This window comes from Dromiciops gliroides, chromosome 3 (assembly GCF_019393635.1).
Source record: "Dromiciops gliroides isolate mDroGli1 chromosome 3, mDroGli1.pri, whole genome shotgun sequence".
Lineage (NCBI taxonomy): Eukaryota > Metazoa > Chordata > Mammalia > Microbiotheria > Microbiotheriidae > Dromiciops > Dromiciops gliroides.
Window position 1 is genome coordinate 162879623 of NC_057863.1, and position 12266 is coordinate 162891888.

The 12266-nt window shown below is 35.7% G+C and overlaps 1 protein-coding gene across 3 annotated transcripts in view; it reads left to right on the top strand.

Moving 5' to 3' along the window:
• Nucleotides 1-12266, top strand: part of BIVM (basic, immunoglobulin-like variable motif containing) — a 40221-nt gene that overhangs the window by 21621 nt on the left and 6334 nt on the right. The window lies entirely within an intron of this gene.

Below are 12266 nucleotides of genomic sequence, written 5' to 3' on the forward strand. Positions count from 1 at the left end.
AGCTAAGCGTGTATCAGTGGAAAAAGGGAGGACTACTTCTGAATTGTTCTCTGTCACACTTGCCTAGCTGCAGCCACCTCTGACTAAGAGATTTTTACCCATACTTTACTATTTTGGATAGCAGAAGCAGGCACAATTCAAGAGGTAGGGAAGAACTGTAGGGTTAAGTGAACAGAATTGGGAAGAAATGGACTGACTGATGTTGCATCAAGTTTGACAGCATCATGGGACATCTGAAGGGATCTCAAGTGACAGTGTATATTCTGATATTGTAAAAGTAAAGAAACATAGCTTGGATGAATTATGAGGAAAGAGAGAAGTCAGATGTAAACATTTCATTAGGTGCCATATTTTTGGGGAAAGGGACAATCCTTAGGATGTAATGAAATGATAGAAGGGTTCTGGATCAGAGAAAGTTTAGGAAGCAAAATTCTAAAATTCCAAAGTTTTTCTCTGAAATGTGTATGACCTCTGAAGGTCCATTCCAACTCTAAGATTCTATTCCATTATTTTAATAGGGATTGACGTTAGACTTACTGGATGGTAACTTCCAGGATCACTTCTCTTCCTCTTTTGAAGATCAGTACTGCATTTGCTTTTTTCCAATATTCTGGTACCTCCCCAGTTCTTCATGACTTTTCAAAAATAAATATTTATGGTTCGGTAAGTTTATTAGCAAATTCCCTTAACACTTTAGGATGCATGTCTCTTGGTTCTACTGACATTTATATGTTTAAAATTATCCCCAGTCTATCTATCTGCTTCCTCCTTTCCTAATAATTACCATCTTTTTTTTTTTTCCCCTGGGCAGTGGGCAAAAACCTGAATTTCCATTTTTTTCTGTTTCCCTGTTAAAAGTGGATAAAAAGAAAAAAAAAGACTTGTTTTCCCTTTTCAGTTGTTGCCCTTTCTTCATAGAAGTTTTAATATCTTGTGGTTTTTTGTTTTCTTTGCTTTTTCATTTCCATTGTATACTTCTTCCTCCTCAGCATTTCTTGTTTTTTGTGTACTCTTGAAAAGGCATGCCAGTTCCTATTTAATTAATTTTGATTTCCTAAAAGATAGTACAACTTGTTCCACATTTGTGACTTTCTTTAGGTTTCCTGATTCATTAGTTTGCCTTCTTGATGTCTAGTACCATTTTCTCACCAATTCCTTTTCTTGTAAAGTTGCATTCAGAGAGCTTGGAAACACTTTAACACCAAACTTTTCTCATTTAATTGCAAAGCATGTAGTACTATTTTGCTACTATCTGTGTTATAAAAATGTCTCTCATTTGTTTGTTATCTTCTCTTCCTTGCTTTTTTTCTCTGTTCTTCCCCCCAGTCTTGTGCTTCCTCCTCCTTAATACTTGTTAGAGAAGTATTGGGCCATAGATTGGTGCTCAAGAAATATTGATTTACATTTGGCTATGTTAGCACTCAGGTCTTCAGAGTGAAATTTTTAGGTCTGATTAGTTTAAGAGTTGGTTCAGAAAGTGCATTTTCTTTCCTCTCAGCTCCAATGTCCCCAGAAACAGTTTCATTCCTATACCTACTTTGTTGTTTTTAAAAAATTTTTTTGGCACAGAGCTTCATATTCATTGCCAAAATGTGTCCATGGTTTTAAACACATCTAATTTAGATGTGTGTATACATACATATACCTCTCTCTATATACATATATATACACCCCCCCATATATATATATATATATATATACACATATACATATAATATATATGTATGTGTCTTTCCATCGGTCGATCCTGGACAGAGGCCAATTTGTATAGATTTACGTGTAGTGTTTTATATGTGTGTGTATTTTTATATATGTGTATATATATATAATTATATACACACATCTATATTATACATGTATGTGTGTATGTATATAATATAAATTATCTACCAGTAAAATATTTTCTATTTCATGAAAGAAAAATCATATTTTAGAAAGAAAATAATAGTGGGTAGCAAGATCTAATTTTAGTTCCCTTTGATTTAATTGGAACACCTTGAACAAATCCTTTAATGCATCTATACTGTCTTCAAAATATAGATAACATATGCTCCCCATGTCATAGATTGATTGAAACATAAAATGCTTTGAAATGAAAAAAATATATAAATAATATTATGGCATATTTAGAAATAATTGTATCTTTTTGCTTTAGCCTAAATTACTCGATTTCTAGTCAATGAAATAATTCTGTATTTTAGGCAAAAAATTGGATAGTTTTAGTTAAATGGATATTCTTCCTTCCCCATTTGAATACATTTAGCATAAACAAAAAATACTTTATGATTCAACCAGGCCAATTCTGTTGAATACTACTGTGTTTTAAATTTAAAAACTTTTGTGTCCTGCTCAAGACATCTTTAAAAGCAAACAGAAGCATTTTCCATCTTGAAACTTATCAAAGTCAAGAAAGAGCACTGGACAATGTAAGTGCTATGCTCAAACTTTAGGAAAGTTGATTGAAGAATATTCTCAGAAAAGTTAGATGTGACATTCCTTAATGAACAAATATTTCAAGAGGTAAATGATTATGAAAAAATTAAATTTTGAGTAACTACTTGAATAATACTAATGAACAGAGCTGGCACAAAGCATTTGGGCATCTGGATCAAAGTCTGAAAATCACACCTCCTATACACAAAGGCTTTGAACATTCATATTAGTACAAGTGATAACCTACCACAAAATAAATACTTATTTACATAGGGCAGCACTTTCTAGCATTAAAAGTAGGTTAATTTAGAAAATGTAGTATTAATCTGTGTCCTTAATTGTACTCTTTATATATTACACCTTAGATGATTGCCTGTTTGTCTGTCCCTAGTCTCAGCTGTACTAATGTGGAAGACACAAGGGTGTTCAGCTAAGGAGGCTGATATGGCCTCGCATAGAGACCTCTACATTCAGTCTTAAGGAGGACATGAATTAAAGCTAGGACTGGAACACAGCCAAGAGCAGTGCAGGTAGTGCAGGAATGGCACACATTTAGAGAATAGTGTAAAGAATGCTAAAGCTCAGAGGGAGCTTAGATTTGAGAAAAAATGTTAAAGCAAATAGCAATTTTCCGTTAAAAATTTTGCTTAGAATAAAAAAACAAGGGAAGGAAAGTCTCAGTGTTTATGGAGTTAGTAGATTGTGAACAGATGGACTTTTAAAAATTATTATGTGACATGTTATGACAGAAGGCATTTTGTTCTTGTCTTCTTTTTGAAGAAAAGTGACTTTCAAAATAGAAAGGGTAGAACAAACATCAAAAAGAAGACACTGGAGAGAAGGAGGGAGGGAGGGAGGGGGGAGAGAGAGAGAGAGAGAGAGAGAGGGAGAGAGAGAGAGAGAGAGAGAGAGGAGAGAGAGAGAGAGGAGAGAGAGAGAGAGAGAGAGGAGAGGGGGAGGGAGGGAGGGAGAGAGAAAGGGGGAGGGAGAGAGAAAGGGGGAGGGAGAGAGAAAGGGGGAGGGAGGGAAGCTGTTTTAAATAAGTTCAAAGTATTAAGCCAGACAAACTGTAGGGTACTGAAAGAATTTGTAGATAAAATCACCTGTGAAAGCATGTAGTCTGGGAGAGATATCTTTCCAAAAAGAAATGATTCTGGAAACTAAACCCCAGTGACTTTAGTATTGATCATTGGCAGAATTTTAAATAACTTATTAAAGTAATTGTGAGTGCTTAGAAAAGAATTGGATTAAGAGTCTACATAAAGGGGGCAGCTAGGTGGCGCAGTGGATAAAGCACCAGCCCTGGATTCAGGAGTACCTGAGTTCAAATCTGGCCACAGACACTTGACACTTACCAGCTGTGTGACCCTGGGCAAGTCACTTAGCCCCCATTGCCCCACAAAACAAAACAAAACAAAACAAAACAAAACAAAAAAGAGTCTACATAAGTTCATTTAAAAGAAATACAAGGGGGGCAGCTAGGTGGTGCAGTGGATAAAGCACGTGCCTTGGATTCAGGAGGGCCTGAGTTCAAATCCGGCCTCAGATACTTGACACTTACTAGCTGTGTGACCCTGGGTAAGTCACTTAACCCCAATTGCCCCGCAAAAAAACAACAACAAACAAACCAAAAAAACAACTCCAAAACAAGGTTAAGTAGGCTTCTGTTTCCTCATCTGTGAAGCAAAGAGATTGAATTAGATACTCTGTGCCATGCACTCTGTGTGTGTGATATATATGTATGTGTGTGTGTATTATATATAATATATACAAAATATATACAAATTTATAAGGTATATTTAGATGGATGGTTTTGTTGAAGACTTAAAAGGATATTAGATATTATATATTATGTACACAGATGTATATATAATATGCATATGTTGTATACAGATATTATACTAACATATGTGATATGTTTTATATATACTATATTATATATACCCACAAATATATAATATCTTTTAAGTCTTCAACAAAACCATTCACTTGAATTGCTTTCACAACAGATTATAGGATTATAAATCTAAATCTGGAAGAGAGGCACCCTATGGGCCATGAAGCTAATGCTCTCAATTTATAGAAGAGGAAACTGAAGCTTATGGAGGTAAAGTAGTGATCCAGGTCACAAAGGAAAGTGTCAGAGGCAAGATTTGAACCAAAGTCTTCTGATTCTAGTCAGTGCTATTTTTGTCAGAAATGTATCAGTGAAAGATACTTTTATGATCTGAATACTTGATTGACTTAAAAATTTTCTGGAAATTAGTACTTCATTTCTTTCTAGGAACTAATTGCAAACTCTAGCAAGTTGATATCATTTAGTATTGTATAATGTGTTCAACTTTGCTACTCTGAATTTTTTTGTCAATTTAAAAATGTGGGAATCAAACATCTTTCTCTACTTATTTCTCCTTATATCTATTTTGGTCATAATTCTTAGTAAGTTCTGAGAGGATCATAGATTTGTTGCTGTTTGTCCTTTGTTCTCAAAGAGGACCAATGATATCAGGAGGGTGACGTCTTGACTTTCAAGGGAATTGGATTTAACTGAAGCAAAAATGTGCATCAGCCTCACTCTGTCTTCCAGAGTCATCAGAGTCCAGTGGCAGGACACAGGTCCAGACAGATGGTGATGGCTTTGGATACAGCTGGAGATCATGGCCTTTGTAAGCTAAGGTCTTCTCTAGGTTTCATTTTGATCATAGATTGAAGGGAACTCAGAGGACATAGAGTCGAATTCTCTCATTTTACAGATAAAGAAACTGAATCTCAGAGAAATTGCTCAGGGTCACATAAGAAGGAATAAGAGGTGTAGTATAAACTCAGGTCTCCCTGACTCCAAATCCAGGACTCTATTCACTAACCATGCTAACCTGGTCACTAATCAATAACACGTCTGATGTCATAGTCCTCATTTGCCTCAAGGGGATTATAGCTGTGACTTGAAGGAAGCCAGGGAATTTAGGTAGTGGAGATGAAGCAGGGAGAGCCTGTGAAAAGTACACAGAGTTGGGAAATGGAGGCCAGAGTCACTAGATTATAGAGTTCATGGTGGGGAGTAAGGTGTGAGATGACTGGAAGGGTTAAGAAGAGGTCATGTTTTTAAAGGTTTTAAAAGCCAAACAGAGATCTTTATAGTAGTTCATGAGGTAATAGGGAATTTCAAGAGATTAATGAAGGGGAATGACATGGTCAGATCTGTTCTTTAGGAAGATCACTTTGATGGCTAAGTGGAAGATCACTTGGAGTGGGGAGAGGATTGAGGAACAGAGGTCAACTAGAAGTTCAACTAGGAAAAAGGTGATGAGGACTGGTACCAGAATTATGGCTCTGAGCAGAGAGAGATATGTGTGTGTGTGTGTGTGTGTGTGTGTGTATGTGTATGTGTATGTATGTATATATGAAGAGATGGTTTGAAGATAGAATCTACAAGATTTGACAACAAATTGGATACGGAGGTGGTGAGAGAGAGAGTGAGGAGTTTAGGATGAGCCCAAGGTTACAAGCCTGGGTATCTTGAATCTGACAATACTCTTGATGGTAAAAAGAACATTAGAAAATTTGAACCTGGATTTATACAACAGTTTATTCCATCTTTCCTCCTCCCCCATCTTTTTTTCCCAGTATCTTCCTAGATCAAGTAGAAGAATCAGTCCTTCTGAGCTTAGCACCATACCTGCAACATAGTAGATGTTTAATAAATGCTTGTTGACTAACAACTGCATAAAAAATCAGGATGCAGCCCAACAGTTCAGTCTTAATGGATAGACCATTTTTATGATTTGAGAACTTGATTAGTGGTTGCTTAGCGAATGTAAAGAAGTCTATTTCCTAGTTAATGCTAGTGTATACCAATGGAGCGTAAGGGCCAAATTTAGTATGGGAAGAGTTAAGTGGGTGGCTCACCGTCGTATTGTGGTAAGAAAGGAGACAGCCTCTTTCAAAAAACAAAACAGGTTTATTAATGGGAACAAGTTCAAAACACAAGTGAGGTTAATAGAGTTAGGGAATCTAAATCTCTGGGGTAAAAAGGCCCCAGGCACCCTGAAACTGTCTCCAGTCCAGCCAGCTCCAAAGAGCTATCTTTGCCTCAAAAACACAAACTCACCAACACCCAAAATCTGTAGCTCTAAGGAGAATTTACTTGCAGTCTTTTTTGTTTTTATCTGAAGGTCAAAGACCAGCAACTCCTCTAACTGGCTGCCTTCCTTCCCCCATTTCCCTCAGAACACTCTCCTCCTAAAAACTCCCTCTCTCCCTCCTCCTCTAACTGCCTCAAACTGTATCTAAGTGTCTCTCCCACAGGAAGGGGAGGGGCGGTTCTTGGCCATGCTGAGTCTCTAATTGGCTCAGCACACCCACATGGGCTGTCCCCATTATAATCTGGCCAGACTCATGTGGGTGTGGGGAAGCTATTAGAGGAGGTCTAGTTACTTAGTTTCAATAAATGTTCCCGGTGGTCAGAGTTCCTCTTGTTTGTTCAATTATTTCCCAAAGTACACACCTATCTTCTCTTAGGCTTTTCAAGCTTACATTTTTTAAATTCTGACCATAATGAAACAAAGATAGGGTTATAAAAACCACAAAGCACAATTAATTCCTTACAGGAGTTTGATATGAATGATTTAGACATAAAGCATTCAACCTTATTCCTGCCTTCTAGCACCTCTACTAGCAGTAACAGAACTGAAGTATATAGAAAATCCTTCTGTTTTTATGGAGATATTTTCTCTTTCCTAGGTACAACTATTCTTTTTTTCCATAAACTGAAGAATTGTCTTGAATGATAGTGTATTTGAACTATATTAGCATGTAGTAGGGCTTTATGGCAGAAGTACAGAGGCAGCTGAACTGTAGCATTTCCTTGTTCTACTAACACAAGTGAATCATTAAATAATCTAAAAGAACAGCACAGTAAATGTTATATTCCTCTGATGTTATTAAATTTTAACAGAAGTATTAACTATCTACTTATATATAGACACTTGAAGAAATAAGATGATAAATGACACCATCCCTGCTCTCATAAAGCTTTCAGTCTAGTTGGGGTATTTAACATGTATACAAATGGCTATGATGTAAAATGGTTCCTGGTAAATGAATAAAAAATGTCCAAACAAAGTACTCTAGCAATTTGACAAGGGAAATTTGGGGGCTATGTGAAACCTTAAAAGGCTTCATGTAGCAAGATGACATTTGAGGTAGGCCTTAAAGGATGATGTGGATTATAAGTGGTTAAGATGGAAGGTTTGAGGGCATTTCAGGCACAAAACAAAAGTGCACATGTGGGAAAGCATGGAACATAGGTTGTATTGTAATTTATTTCATTTTTGATAATAATATCTTATATTGTACTTTATAATTTACAAAGCACCCTGGTCAAGCATTTAACCTCTCTTGGCTTCAGTTTCTTTATCTGTAAAATAAAAACTCAGCTCTATTGTGCTTCTTAAAGATTAGGTTTGATCATGTCATTCCCCAGCTCAAGAACCTTCAGTGACTCCCTACTCCCTTTAGGATAAAATACAATTTCCTCAGCTTGGCATTTAAAGCCTGACTTCAACCTACCTTTCCAGGCTAATTTCACATTATTCTACTCTCCTCTTTCAGAACTCAGCATTCTAGGCAAATATTCTTACAATTCCCTTCATATTTGTCATTCCACCTCTTGCCCTTGTGACTTTGTGCATAGGCTGTCTTTAGTTTCTTGAATGCCTTCCCTCCTAATCTCTACCTTCCACAAGCTCTCCCTTCATTCTAAAATTATCTCCTGTCATCTTATGGAAAGGCTTTCTTGATGCCTTTGGTCATAAGTGCTCTCTTGTCTTCCAATGGCCAGAAATAGGTTTTTTGTTTACATGTTGTATCTCCCTGATAGAATGTAAGCTCCTTAAGGGCAGACACTGCTTTTTGTTCTATCTTTGTATCTTACTATCTATTTTGGTACTTTGTACATAATAGGGACCTAGGAAGAACTTTGGAATTGATTTGTGACATGGGAGATGCTGGTGAAGGACTGCCCAGCATGGTGTGCCCTCATCAGAGAAGGTGCCGTGCTCTGTGAGCAAAGCAGAATTGAAGTGGCTCAAAAAAACCATGAGATACACAAAGTCATCTTTATTTGTGCTCAACCTGTGATAGAACATTCTGAGCTCATATTGGTCTGATCAGCCACAGTCAGATACCCTGTAACTTGACCCCAACATAGTGGTGTCATTTTGATTCTCTTCAAGAATGAAGGATAACCACCAACCAACCAGTAGGGATTTAATAAATGCTTATTGGATTGAATTGGATCACATAGAGTATTGTAAAGATTTACAAAGTGCTTTTTTCTCAACAATCCTCTTAGATACAAAGTGTGCCATTATTATCTTGATTTTACAGATGAGGAATGAATTAGATCGGAGGTGAACTCAAAATTACCTTCCAATGCTAAAATTCTTGAGGCAGCTAGGTGGTGTAATGGATAGAGCACTGGGCCTAAAGTCAGGAATACTTACTCTAGTTGTGTGATCCTGGGCAAGTCGTTTAATCTCTGTTTGCCTCAGTTTACTCATCTGTAAAATGGGGATATTAGTGTTTGCCTCCTAGGGTTGTTGTGAGGATGAAATGAGATAATAATTGTAAAGCATCTGGCACATAGTAGGCACTATATAAATGTTAGCTTTAATGTATGTGTTTAGAATACATTGTTATAGAAAGGCCACTGCTTATATTTAACAGTCAAGCATTTATTAAATGCCAGGCATTATATATACTGTGAACTGGTGATACAAAAAAGGGCAAAATCAAAGCAAATCAAACCCTGTAGTTTCTGTCTTTGAAGAGCACATGTTCTAATAAACATGGAAATAACTAGTTATAGATAAGGTCTATACTGAAAAGGAGGAAGGGAATCTTAAAGCAACAGTCACTACTTGGGGGAGGGGAAACTGGAAAGGCTTCTACATAAAATGGGATTTGAACTGAATCTTGAAGGAAGCCAGAGAAATAAAGCAGTAGAGGTGAGGAGGCAGAACATCATAGGCATAGGAGTAATCCTATGCAATGGCATGGCCATAGGAAATTAAGTGTCTCGTTGAAGGAACTTTTAAGAAGGCTGGAATAGCTGAATCATAGTGTGAATGGAGGAGAGGAATGTGTAAGATGACTGGAAAGGTAGGAAAGGATCATGTTAAGATGACTTTTAAATGTTAGGGGAGTTTCTTTTCGATCCTGGAGGTAATAAGTAGCCACTGCAATTCAGTGAGAAGGAGAGAGCAGGGACAATATATTAGAGGCATAGTGAAGGTAGAAACTATAAAATTTGTCAAAATATTGGATATATGGGGTAAAGAAGAAAAAGAAATTAAGAATGATCCTGAAGGTTACTCAGAGCATGGTGGTTTCCTTGATAGTAATAGGGAAATAATAGCACTTTTTGAAGACAATACTGAGCATACATATATTTGAAAAATGATTTTGTCCTGAGAGTGTTAATGCTCTTAATATTGTTAGTATTTTTTATTTATACTTGTTTAGAATGGATTTATTTATCCATTTATGTCTTTATTGTATCATTTAAGAATGTTTTCATATACCCTTTAGTTAAGTCAATTTTGACTGAATATGATTTATTCCCCCATTTAAAAAAATACTTATCATCTTTCCCTTCTTCCTTCCTGTTTGCCCTTCACCCTTCCCCTTTCCCACAGTCAGCTCTCACCAGACTTAACCTATTTCTGTTATCATTCTCCTTTCCCACATTGTATGTCCTTTTCCATAGATGTCGAGTAAATAAGCTATTACTCTATTTGATTCTTTCATTACATCTTCGAATATTGGGTGTACAAGTTTCTTTAATTCTTACATATTTAAATTATTTATGAATTAGACAGTTGCCAAAAGTCATTCTTTATATTTTCTCAATAACTTGCAATTTTTCTATAGTGGATACCAATTATAGAAAATAGAACATTGAATTTCTTACATGTTATATTAGATATATTTTAGTTCTTGTGTGCATTTTCATTTATATTACTATAATGTGTTAATTTTTATATTTTGGGACTTCAAATAAAATTTATAAAAAGGTTTTGCTTTGGTATTTTGCTGAGTCCATGATTTCATTGATGTGGAAACTCCCTCTACCAATCTAGATAGCGGCTATTCCACACCTCGTTTTGCATATGAGCAATTTTTATGTAAAAATTTTCATGAGTCCTACAAAGGCAATCAACCTAATGCATTGGTGGTATTACTCAGATTCTTTTTATATTTTGAGGGGCACCAATATAACACTTAGACTATTTGTCAACCTGTTTCTTATTCTCCGTACCTTACTCGTCTGCCTTTTTATTGCTCTTACATATCTTCAATTATATCTTTTATTCTATTCCTCTTATGCAAGCAAAGCATCATAGCTAACATATTAGAGTTTATTTAAACTTGTCCTGTATCTTATCGTTTGAGTCATCTGCATTTTGGACTCTCTCAGGATTTTGGTGTTCAATTATTTGTAATATCTCATAAAAGAGATGGGTTTTTGTTGCAGAGAGCAGTTTGGGAACATTGAAAATACTGTGAACATTCCCAAATGCTGTCTATCCTGATTTATCAACCTATTCAATTCTAAACCCAGTTTATTGTCCAGTTGTAGGAATAGTGTGTATATGTGCATATAGGTAAATAGATATGATAATATATGAGTATTCAGATGTAAGTGAACTAACTTAATGGCCAACTTGTATAACTACATATCATAATGTGGGCAATGTATTTTTTTAAACATTGCGTTTTTGTGGTGTGAATAGTTAAATCTCTTTAGATTTACTGTGAATTTAATTGGGGTTTTTAGTATTCTATACAAGTGTGACATCATCTTCAAATAGGGGCATTTGGCGAACCTTGTCATTAATACAGAAGGCCTCCTTAACCATTGTAATTATGAAATAAACAAATTTGTAGGAGAGACCTTGTATAATATAGTGATGCACTTGGTGGAATTTATACTTATTAATATAGGCCTATAGAAGGGGCTATTCTTGGAAAATTATTTGAAGGCATAAGAGGGCAGAAAGTCTGTGTATTGCTGAGGACCTTAGGTAAGCATTCCTTGTTTCCTTAGTTCTGTGCTGCAGTCATTAAATAGGCTTTTCTTAGCTATCTTTAGCTATTTTAGCAGCCACAAAATCAATTAACTGTCAACCTTATTACTATTCTGACTTGGAAGCTTATCATCATCCATTTCAGTTATTGTTAGTATTTCTGCCTTAATGGACTTTTTGGTTAATGAATAATTTAGTTTTTTTTTTTTTACTGGAAATACAAGTTAATCGAACTCCAGTTGGAAGTCTCAGTTCTGAGGCCTTGTAAGAACTATTTTCTTGGCATAATACACCTTGATGTTACTTGACAGATAAATGTCAGAAACATACAAATAAAAAGGTTGGGAAGATGAGCTTACTGCTGCTCCTGCCAGAAAGATGAGCCATCTTCTTAAAGAGACTTTTTTATGTCACCACTTAGAAGATGAGAGATTTGCCTCCAATCTGTAGCTCTTGAGAAATTTTATAAGTTCTCTTTATTTCAAGTAGGAGCTCGCATATTGAGAAGAGTTTGTTGATGTATGAGATTTAGATTGACTTGTAAATTATGGGAAATAAGCACAGAATTGATGATTAAAGTTTATGGACTGTTAGAATGTGTTCTACTCAAAATATGTTGGGAAACAAGGAATTTAGTATATTACAATTTCAGTTTAAAATTATAAAGTTATCTTGATTGAAATACTTTTTTTTCTGAAGTGCAAGCTTAAATGTGTAACTTCTGGCAACCTGTCCTTTGCCAAT